We start from the raw sequence: 12,122 nt of genomic DNA, 5'->3' as shown, positions 1-12,122 counted from the left end.
AAAATTCTTACAGGGCTTGACAGGGTAGATGCTGAGAGGCTGTTTCCCCCTGGCTGGAGAGTCTAGAACCAGGGGTCACAGTCTCAGGATAAGGGGTCGGCCATTTTGGACTGAGATGAGGAGGAATTTCTTCACTCAGAGGGCGGTGAATCTTTGGAATTCTCTGCCCCAGAGGGCGGTGGAGGCTCAGTCGTTGAGTATATTCAAGGCGGAGATCGATAGATTTTTGGGCACTAAGTGCTAGAGCACGTCGGCTGGCTGCTCGTCAGCGGGGAAGCATTCCGTCTGGGAGGAGGGAAGCCGAGCATGGCGGCCAGAGGCCGGACCGGAAGCGGGAGAAGCAGGCCCCGGGCCGTCGGACCGTGGAGCCGGCGGCGGTGAGGTGGAGGCCGCGGCGACCGGAGGATGTGTTCGGCGAGTCGGGCGGAGGCAGCGCAGCGCATCGGGACGCAGCAGCAGCCACGACGACTCGCAGCCCGACTGGGAGGAGGGGAGCCGGGAATGGTGGCCAGAGGGTGAGCGGGAGAAGCAGGCCACCGCACGTGGAGCCGAGCCGGCAACAGTGAGGAGGAGGCCGCGGTGACGAGGAGGGCGGAGCGGCTGAGGGACATCGTGCTCCCACTGCCACTGGATGCCAAAGAATTGACTTTCTGAACACGGCGCTGTAAAAATAGCTGACGTGTCCCCACGGGGAGTAAGCATTCCATTGTACTAGTACATATGGCAAATAAAATTGAATTGAATTGAATTGAAGAGATATGGGGATAGGGCGAGAAAGTGGAGTTCAGCCACGATCTTACTGAATGGCGGAGCAGCCTGAGGGGCCGTATGACCTGCTCCTGCTCCTATTTCTTATGTTCTTAGGTGATGTGACTCGGCACCATTCTGGAACAGTTCACCCTGCAGCTCATACCAGCACTGCCCCCAACAACCACCCACTCCGCAACCTTATCATCCCTCGAACAGGTCCCTGCGTGCTTCTATCAGGCACCCTGTGCACGGACCCAGCTCCTTATCTGGGCAGCCCCAGCACGTCACAGCGAGCCAATCCCTGCCCGAGAGAGAGACCGCACCCCACACCCCAGCATCAGCTTGGCAAGAGCTTAAAAAGCTTCGTTCCAACTTTTCTGGCTGTTAAATGTTCGTCCTCAGTGCAGGGCAACAGGTAACTAACTGGAAGTGATCAGGAACTGAATCTGTGACTCTTCTGACAGGTATGAGACTAAATCATTTGAGGCTTCTGTGTAATGACTGTCATAATGGCGAATCGCGTAATCGTTAATTAGCTCAGACGGTCATCGAATCCTTTATAAAGATCTTAACATTGCAAAAGCTATTAGGAGATTGTGAGATTTCAACTATTAATTATTAGTAATACAGTAAATGCCTCTCAGTTCGCCTGGGCTGGATTGCCATGGTTGTATCAAGGCTTTCTCAGTGTTGGCGGGCCGGGACTCCCTTACCGATTGCCAAAGCTCAGGGGGTTGGGGTGGGGGAAGGTTGCATGGTCAAGAGGTCAATAAACCGCGGGAGCGCAGAGCTCGGGAATCGATAGCCTTCTGGGTGCACGCTCGTTGTTGCATTTGAATTATTGCTGCAGGAAACAGGTGAGATTTCAGGCAACCAGGCTTTAGATATCAGCTGGAGAAAGAATTGAGTCTCTTACTGCTTCTTACTAGTCGGCACGAGGACTAGTCCCCTCACTGGTCCACACTAAGACGAGTCCCCTCACTGGTTCACACAAGGACTAGTCCCCTCACTGGTCCACACTAAGACTAGTCCCCTCACTGGTCCACACTAAGAATAGACCCCTCACTGGTCCACACTAAGGCGAGTCCCCTCACTGGCCCACACTAAGACTAGTCCCCTCACTGGTCCACACTAAGACTAGTCCCCTCACTGGTCCGCACTAGGACTAGACCCCTCACTGGTCCACACTAAGACTAGTCCCCTCACTGGTCCACACTAAGACTAGTCCCCTCACTGGTCCACACTAAGGCTAGTCCCCTCACTGGTCCACACAAGGACTAGCCCCCTCACTGGTCCACACTAGGACTAGTCCCCTCACTGGTCCACACTAAGACTAGTCCCCTCACTGGTCCACACTAAGACTAGTCCCCTCACTGGTCCACACTAAGACTAGTCCCCTCACTGGTCCACACTAGGACTAGTCCCCTCACTGGTCCACACTAAGACTAGTCCCCTCACTTGTCCACACTAGGACTAGTCCCCTCAATGGTCCACACTAAGACTAGTCCCCTCACTGGTCCACACTAAGACTAGTCCCCTCACTGGTCCACACTAAGACTAATCCCCTCACTGGTCCACACTAGGACTAGTCCCCTCACTGATCCACACTAGGACTAGTCCCCTCACTGGTCCACACTAAGACTAGTCCCCTCACTGGTCCACACTAAGACTAGTCCCCTCACTGGTCCACACTAAGACTAGTCCCCTCACTGGTCCACACTAAGACTAGTCCCCTCACTGGTCCACACTAGGACTAGTCCCCTCACTGGTCCACACTAAGACTAGTCCCCTCACTTGTCCACACTAGGACTAGTCCCCTCACTGGTCCACACTAGGACTAGTCCTCTCACTGGTCCACACTAGGACTAGTCCCCTCACTGGTCCACACTAAGACTAGTCCCCTCACTGGTCCACACTAGGACTAGTCCCCTCACTGGTCCACACTAGGACTAGTCCCCTCACTGGTCCACACTAAGACTAGCCCCCTCACTGGTCCACACCAGGACTAGTCCCCTCACTGGTCCACACTAAGACTAGTCCCCTCACTGGTCCACACGAGGACTAGTCCCCTCACTGGTCCACACTAGGACTAGTCCCCTCACTGGTCCACACTAGGACTAGTCCCCTCACTGGTCCACACTAGGACTAGTCCCCTCACTGGTCCACACTAAGACTAGTCCCCTCACTGGTCCACACTAGGACTAGTCCCCTCACTGGTCCACACTAAGACTAGTCCCCTCACTGGTCCACACTAGGACTAGTCCCCTCACTGGGCCACACTAGGACTAGTCCCCTCACTGGTCCACACTAGGACTAGTCCCTTCACTGGTCCACACTAAGACTAGTCCCCTCACTGGTCCACACTAGGACTAGTCCCCTCACTGGTCCACACTAAGACTAGTCCCCTCACTGGTCCACACTAGGACTAGTCCCTTCACTGGTCCACACTAGGACTAGTCCCCTCACTGGTCCACACCAGGGCTAGTCCCCTCACTGGTCCACACTAAGACTAGTCCCCTCACTGGTCCACACTAAGACTAGTCCCCTCACTGCTCCAGACTAAGACTAGTCCCCTCACTGGTCCACACTAGGACTAGTCCCCTCACTGGTCCACACTAAGACTAGCCCCCTCACTGGTCCACACTAGGACTAGTCCCCTCACTGGTCCACACTAGGACTAGTCCCCTCATTGGTCCACACTAGGACTAGTCCCCTCACTGGTCCACACTAGGACTAGTCCCCTCACTGGTCCACACTAGGACTAGTCCCCTCACTGGTCCACACTAGGACTAGTCCCCTCACTGGTCCACACTAGGACTAGTCCCCTCACTGGTCCACACTAGGACTAGTCCCCTCACTGGTCCACATGAAGACTAGTCCCCTCACTGGTCCACACTAAGACTAGTCCCCTCACTGGTCCACACTAAGACTAGTCCACTCACTGGTCCACACTAGGACTAGTCCCCTCACTGGTCCACACTAAGACTAGTCCCCTCACTGGTCCACACTAGGACTAGTCACCTCACTGGTCCACAGTAGGACTAGTCCCCTCACTGGTCCACATGAAGACTAGTCCCCTCACCGGGCCACATGAAGACTAGTCCCCTCACCGGTCCACACTAAGACTAGTCCCCTCACTGGTCCACACTAGGACTAGTCCCCTCACTGGTCCACACTTGGACTAGTCCCCTCACTGGTCCACACTAAGACTAGTCCCCTCACTGGTCCACACTAGGACTAGTCCCCTCACTGGTCCACACTAAGACTAGTCCCCTCACTGGTCCACACTAAGACTAGTCCCCTCACTGGTCCACACTAAGACTAGTCCCCTCACTGGTCCACATGAAGACTAGTCCCCTCACTGGTCCACACTAAGACTAGTCCCCTCACTGGTCCGCACTAGGACTAGTCCCCTCACTGGTCCACATGAAGACTAGTCCCCTCACTGGTCCACACTAGGACTAGTCCCCTCAATTCACAATTCACAATTCAAATCGCTTTATTGGCATGATAAGTTACATCTTATGTTGCCAAAGCATCAAAATACATTTATGATTTAGCACATAAACGCAGTTCTATTCATACAGTGTATAAACAGGTATATCCCTGAGTGTATAAATATACATTCGCATTGTTTATATATATTCTTTTCTTAGTTTACTGGTTGTCCCTCTGTTCATGGCAAGCTGTAACATAGTGTGCCGCCAGTGTTACACAGCTTCTCTCCTCTCCCAGTAGGAAAGGGAGTTTTTGGTTGTCATTCAGATTTCTGAAATCAGGGCATATTTGTGAGAATTTTTGGTAGAAATTCTCCCTGATGCCCTGATATTTTCCGCAGGCTGTGAGGAAGTGCATCTCTGTCTCCACTACTCCCTGACTGCAGTGAGAGCATATCCTGTCTTCTCTTGGCAGCCTGGTCTGCCTGTGTCTGCCTTTTTCGATCGCTAGGCTATGTTCGCTAAGTCTGTACCTTGTCAAGGTTCTTCTCAGTTTGTTATCCTTTACCATGGTCAGGTAATCAGCTATGTTGTATTGTCTGTTTAGGGCCAAGTAGCAATTGAGTTTGCTTTGGGTTTTTGTTGTTTCTGCCCAATATGTCAGATATTTTTCCTTTTGCTTAGCGATGATTGTGTTGGGTCGAATTCTTTGTGTTACCCTGTCACTGTCCTGGGGCTGGTTATTGTTAGTATTGTTAATAGTTACTTCACTGAGTCCCAGGACTAGTTGACTGAGGGTATTCTTCTTTATGGTCAGCTCTTGGCATTTCAGGGCGTCGTAGTGATAGCATTGGGGATTGCTCATTTGTAGGTGATTCCAAAATTTGGTGGCTCTTTTTTGGACAGTGATTATTAATGGATATTGGCCTAGTTCCGCCCTGCATGCATTGTTTACTGTTTTCCTTTGAGTCCGGAGGATGCTTTTACAGAATTCTGCATGTAGGATCTCAATTGGGTGTTTGTCCCATTTTGTAAATTCTTGTTGAGTTAGCGGTCCCCACACCTCACTGCCATAGAGTGCAATTGGTTCAATTACTGATTTGAAAATTTTGAGCCAAATGCGAATTGGGATTTCTATTTGGATTGATTTTTTGATGGCATAGAAAGCCCTTCTTGCTTTCTCTTTCAGTTCATTCACAGCCAGTTTGAAGTTTCCCGCAGAACTGATTTTTAAGCCCAAGTATGTGTAGTTAGTGGTTTGTTCAATTTTGGTTGTTCCTACTGTGAAATTTATTTTGGGTCCCTGATGTTTGGATCTTTGCTGGAACACAAGGACTTTGGTTTTTAGTTCACTGGTCAACACTAGGACTAGTCCCTTCACTGGTCCACACTAAGACTAGTCCCCTCACTGGTCCACACTAGGACTAGTCCCTTCACCGGTCCACACTAGGACGAGTCCCCTCACTGGTCCACACTAGGACTAGTCCCCTCACTGGTCCACACTAAGACTAGTCTCCTCACTGGTCCACACTAGGACAAGTCCCCTCACTAGTCCACACTAAGGCTAGTCCACTCACTGGTCCACACTAAGACTAGTCCCCTCACTGGTCCACACTAGGACTGGACCCCTCACTGGTCCACACTAAGACTAGTCCCCTCACTGGTCCACACTAAGACTAGTCCCCTCACTGGTCCACACTAGGACTAGTCCCCTCACTGGGCCACACTAAGACTAGTCCCCTCACTGGTCCACACAAAGACTAGTCCCCTCACTGGTCCACACTAGGACTAGTCCCCTCACTGGTCCACACTAGGACTAGTTCCCTCACTGGTCCACACTAAGACTAGTCCCCTCACTGGTCCACACTAAGACTAGTCCCCTCACTGGTCCACACTAGGACTAGTCCCCTCACTGGTCCACACTAGGACTAGTCCCCTCACTGGTCCACACTAGGACTAGTCCCCTCACTGGTCCACACTAAGACGAGTCTCCTCACTGGTCCACACTAAGACTAGTCCCCTCACTGGTCCACACTAGGACTAGTCCCCTCACTGGTCCACACTAGGACTAGTCCCCTCACTGGTCCACACGAAGACTAGTCCCCTCACTTGTCCACACTAGGACTAGTACCCTCACTGGTCCACACTTGGACGAGTCCCCTCACTGGTCCACACTAGGATTAGTCTACTCACTGGTCCACACTAAGACTAGTCCCCTCACTGGTCCACACTAGGACTAGTCCCCTCACTGGTCCACACAAGACTAGTCGCCTCACTGGTCCACACTAGGACTAGTCCCCTCACTGGTCCACACTAGGACTAGTCCCCTCACTGGTCCACACGAAGACTAGTCCCCTCACTGGTCCACACTAAGACTAGTCCCCTCACTGGTCCACACTTGGACGAGTCCCCTCACTGGTCTACACTAGGACTAGTCCCCTCACTGGTCCACACTAGGATTAGTCTACTCACTGGTCCACACTAAGACTAGTCCCCTCACTGGTCCACACTAGGACTAGTCCCGTCACTGGTCCACACTAAGACTAGTCCCCTCACTGGTCCACACTAGGACTAGTCCCCTCACTGGTCCACACAAAGACTAGTCCCCTCACTGGTCCACACTAAGACTAGTCCCCTCACTGGTCCACACTAGGACTAGTCCCCTCACTGGTCCACACTAAGACTAGTCCCCTCACTGGTCCACACTAGGACTAGTCCCCTCACTGGTCCACACTAGGACTAGTCCCTTCACTGGTCCAGACTAAGACTAGTCCCCTCACTGGTCCACACTAGGACTAGTCCCCTCACTGGTCCACACTAGGACTAGTCCACTCAATGGTCCACACTAAGACTAGTCCCCTCACTGGTCCACACTAGGACTAGTCCCCTCACTGGTCCACACTAGGACTAGTCTCCTCACTGGACCACACTAAGACTAGTCCCCTCACTGGTCCACACTAAGACTAGTCCCCTCACTGGTCCACACTAAGACTAGTCCCCTCACTGGTCCACACTAGGACTAGTCTCCTCACTGGACCACATTAAGACTAGTCCCCTCACTGGACCACACTAAGACTAGTCCCCTCACTGGTCCACACTAAGACTAGTCCCCTCACTGGTCCACGCTAGGACTAGTCCCCTCACTGGACCACACTAAGACTAGTCCCCTCACTGGTCCACACTAAGACTAGTCCCCTCACTGGTCCACACTAGGACTAGTCCCCTCACTGGTCCACACTAGGACTAGTCCCCTCACTGGTCCACACTAGGACTAGTCCCCTCACTGGTCCACACTAGGAATAGTCCACTCACTGGTCCACACTAGGACTTGTCCCCTCACTGGTCCACACTATGACTGGACCCCTCACTGGTCCACACTAAGACTAGTCCCCTCACTGGTCCACACTAAGACTACTCCCCTCACTGGTCCACACTAGGACTAGTCCCCTCACTGGTCCAGACTAGGACTAGTCCCCTCACTGGGCTACACAAAGACCAGTCCCCTCACTGGTCCACACTAAGACTAGTCCCCTCACTGCTCCACACTAGGACTAGTCCCCTCACTGGTCCACACTAAGACTAGTCCCCTCACTTGTCCACACTAGGACTAGTCCCCTCACTGGTCCACACTAGGACTAGTCCACTCACTGGTCCACACTAGGACTAGTCCCCTCACTGGTCCACACTAGGACTAGTCCCCTCACTGGTCCACACTAAGACGAGTCTCCTCACTGGTCCACACTAAGACTAGTCCCCTCACTGGTCCACACTAGGACTAGTCCCCTCACTGGTCCATACGAAGACTAGTCCCCTCACTGGTCCACACTAGGACTAGTCCCCTCACTGGTCCACACTAAGACTAGTCCCCTCACTGGTCCACACTAGGACTAGTCCCCTCACTGGTCCACACTAGGACTAGTCCCTTCACTGGTCCAGACTGAGACTAGTCCCCTCACTGGTCCACACTAGGACTAGTCCACTCACTGATCCACACTAGGACTAGTCCACTCACTGGTCCACACTAAGACGAGTCCCCTCACTGGTCCACACTAGGACTAGTCCCCTCACTGGTCCACACTAGGACTAGTCTCCTCACTGGACCACACTAAGACTAGTCCCCTCACTGGTCCACACTAAGACTAGTCCCCTCACTGGTCCACACGAAGACTAGTCCCCTCACTGGTCCACACTAGGACTAGTCTCCTCACTGGACCACATTAAGACTAGTCCCCTCACTGGACCACACTAAGACTAGTCCCCTCACTGGTCCACACTAAGACTAGTCCCCTCACTGGTCCACGCTAGGACTAGTCCCCTCACTGGACCACACTAAGACTAGTCCCCTCACTGGTCCACACTAAGACTAGTCCCCTCACTGGTCCACACTAGGACTAGTCCCCTCACTGGTCCACACTAGGACTAGTCCCCTCACTGGTCCACACTAGGACTAGTCCCCTCACTGGTCCACACTAGGACAAGTCCACTCACTGGTCCACACTAGGACCAGTCCCCTCACTGGTCCACACTAAGACTAGTCCCCTCACTGGTCCACACTCGGGCTAGTCCCCTCACCGGTCCACACTAGGACGAGTCCCCTCACTGGTCCACACTAGGACTAGTCCCCTCAATGGTCCACACTAGGAATAGTCCACTCACTGGTCCACACTAAGACTAGTCCCCTCACTGGTCCACACTAGGACTAGTCCCCTCACTTGTCCACACTAAGACTAGTCCCCTCACTGGTCTACACTAGGACTAGCCCCCTCACTGGTCCACACTAAGAATAGTCCCCTCACTGGTCCACACTAAGACTAGTCCCCTCACTGGTCCACACTAGGACTAGTCCCCTCACTTGTCCACACTAGGACTAGTCCCCTCACTGGTCCACACAAAGTCTAGTCCCCTCACTGGTCCACACTAGGACTAGTCCCCTCACTTGTCCACACTAGGACTAGTCCCCTCACTGGTCCACACAAAGTCTAGTCCCCTCACTGGTCCACACTTGGACTAGTCCCCTCACTGGTCCACACTAGGACTAGTCCCCTCACTGGTCCACACAAGGACTAGTCCCCTCACTGGTCCAGACCAAGACTAGTCCCCTCACTGGTCCACACGAAGACTAGTCCCCTCACTGGTCCACACTAGGACTAGTCCCCTCACTGGTCCACACTAGGACTAGTCCCCTCACTGATCCACACTAGGACTAGTCCCCTCACTGGTCCACACTAAGACTAGTCCCCTCACTGGTCCACACTAGGACTAGTCCCCTCACTGGTCCACACCAGGACTAGTCGCTTCACTGGTCCACACTAAGACTAGTCCCCTCACTGGTCCACACTAGGACTAGTCCCCTCACTGGTCCACACTAGGACTCGTCTCCTCACTGGGCCACACTAAGACTAGTCCCCTCACTGGTCCACACGAAGACTAGTCCCCTCAATGGTCCACACTAGGAATAGTCCCCTCACTGGTCCACACTAAGACTAGTCCCCTCACTGGTCCGCACGAGGACTAGTCCCCTCACGGGTCCACACTAGGACCAGTCCCCTCACTGGTCCACACTAAGACTAGTCCCCTCACTGGTCCACACTAGGACTAGTCCCCTCACTGGTCCACACTAAGACTAGACCCCTCACTGGTCCACACTTGGACTAGTCCCCTCACTGGTCCACACTAGGACTAGTCCCCTCACTGGTCCACACTAAGACTAGTCCCCTCACTGATCCACACTAGGACTAGTCCCCTCACTGGTCCACACTAGGACTAGTCCCCTCACTGGTCCACAATAAGACTAGTCCCCTCACTGGTCCACACTAAGACTAGTCCCCTCACTGGTCCACACTAGGACTAGTCCCCTCACTGGTCCACACTAGGACTAGTCCCCTCACTGGTCCACACAAGGACTAGTCCCCTCACTGGTCCACACTAGGACTAGTCCCCTCACTGGTCCACACTAGGACTAGTCCCCTCACTGCTCCACACTAAGACTAGTCCCCTCACTGGTCCACACTAAGACTAGTCCCCTCACTGGTCCACACTAGGACTAGTCCCCTCACTTGTCCACACTAGGACTAGTCCCCTCACTGGTCCACAATAAGACTAGTTCCCTCACTGGTCCACACTAGGACTAGTCCCCTCACTGGCCCACACTAAGACTAGTCCCCTCACTGGTCCACAATAAGACTAGTCCCCTCACTGGTCCACACTAGGACTAGTCCCTCACTGGTCCACACTAGGAGTAGTCCCCTCACTGGTCCACACTAAGACTAGTCCCCTCACTGGTCCACACTAGGACTAGTCCACTCACTGGTCCACACTAAGACTAGTCCGCTCACTGGTCCACACTAGGACTAGTCCCCTCACTGGTTCACACTAAGACTAGTCCCCTCACTGGTCCACACTAAGACAAGTCCCCTCACTGGTCCACATTAGGACCAGTCCCCTCACTGGTCCACACTAGGACTAGTCCCCTCACTGGTCCACAATAAGACTAGTCCCCTCACTGGTCCACAGTAGGACTAGTCCCCTCACTCGTCCACACTAAGACTAGTCCCCTCACTGGTCCACACTTGGAGTCGTCCACTCACTTGTCCACACTAGGACTAGTCCCCTCACTGGTCCACACTAAGACTAGTCCCCTCACTGGTCCACACTAGGACTAGTCCCCTCACTGGTCCACACTAGGACTAGTCCCCTCACTGGTCCACACGAAGACTAGTCCCCTCACTGGTCCACACTAGGACTAGTCCCCTCACTGGTCCACACTAGGACTAGTCCCTTCCCTGGTCCACACTAAGATTAGTCCCCTCACTGGTCCACACTAGGACTAGTCCCCTCACTGGTCCACACTAGGACTAGTCCACTCACTGGTCCACACTAAGAGTAGTCCCCTCACTGCTCCACACTAAGACTAGTCCCCTCACTGGTCCACACTGGGACTAGTCCCCTCACTGGACCACACTAAGACTAGTCCCCTCACTGGTCCACACTAAGACTAGTCCCCTCACTGGTCCACACTAGGACTAGTCCCCTCACTGGTCCACACTAGGACTAGTCCCCTCACTGGTCCACACTAGGACTAGTCCCCTCACTGGTCCACACTAGGACTAGTCCACTCACTGGTCCACACTAAGACTAGTCCACTCACTGGTCCACACTAGGACTAGTCCACTCACTGGTCCACACTAAGACTAGTCCCCTCACTGGTCCACACTAGGACGAGTCCCCTCACCGGTCCACACTAAGACTAGTCCCCTCACTGGTCCACACTAGGACTAGACCCCTCACTGGTCCACACTAAGACTGGTCCCCTCACTGAGCCGCACTAGGACTAGTCCCCTCACTGGTCCGCACTTGGACTAGTCCCCTCACTGGTCCACACTTAGACTAGTCCCCTCACTGGTCCACACTTGGACTAGTCCCCTCACTGGTCCACACTAGGACTAGTCCCCTCACTGGTCCACACTAACACTAGTCCCCTCACTGATCCACACTAGGACTAGTCCCCTCACTGGTCCACACTAAGACTAGTCCCCTCACTGGTCCACACTAGGACGAGTCCCCTCACTGGTCCACACTAGGACTAGTCCCCTCACTGGTCCACAATAAGACTAGTCCCCTCACTGGTCCACACTAGGACTAGTCCCCTCACTGGTCCACACTAAGACTAGTCCTCTCACTGGTCCACACTAAGACTCGTCCCCTCACTGGTCCACACTAGGACTAGTCCACTCACTGGTCCACACTAGGACTAGTCCCCTCACTGGTCCACACTAAGACTAGTCCCCTCACTGGTCCACACTAGGACTAGTCCCCTCACTGGTCCACACTAGGACTAGTCCCCTCACTGGTCCACACAAGGACTAGTCCCCTCACTGGTCCACACTAAGACTAGTCCCCTCACTGGTCCACACTAAGAATAGTCCCCTCACTGGT

General features: G+C 53.6%; 1 protein-coding gene across 2 annotated transcripts in view; it reads left to right on the top strand.

Annotated features, from left to right (window-relative positions):
- The first annotated feature begins 1,086 nt into the window (after nt 1-1,086).
- Nucleotides 1,087-12,122, top strand: part of LOC147086863 (5-aminolevulinate synthase, erythroid-specific, mitochondrial-like) — a 104,369-nt gene continuing 93,333 nt past the window's right edge. For both annotated transcript variants that reach the window (XM_085979065.1, XM_085979064.1), the window contains exon 1: nt 1,087-1,214. The gene's annotated coding sequence lies outside the window, so the exon portion shown is untranslated. The remainder of the gene's footprint in view (nt 1,215-12,122) is intronic.

This window comes from Somniosus microcephalus, unplaced genomic scaffold (genome assembly GCF_052327205.1).
Source record: "Somniosus microcephalus isolate GS21.2 unplaced genomic scaffold, FLI_Smic_1.0 unresolved_chr7, whole genome shotgun sequence".
NCBI lineage: Eukaryota > Metazoa > Chordata > Chondrichthyes > Squaliformes > Somniosidae > Somniosus > Somniosus microcephalus.
This window is presented reverse-complemented; position numbering and strand designations above follow the sequence as displayed.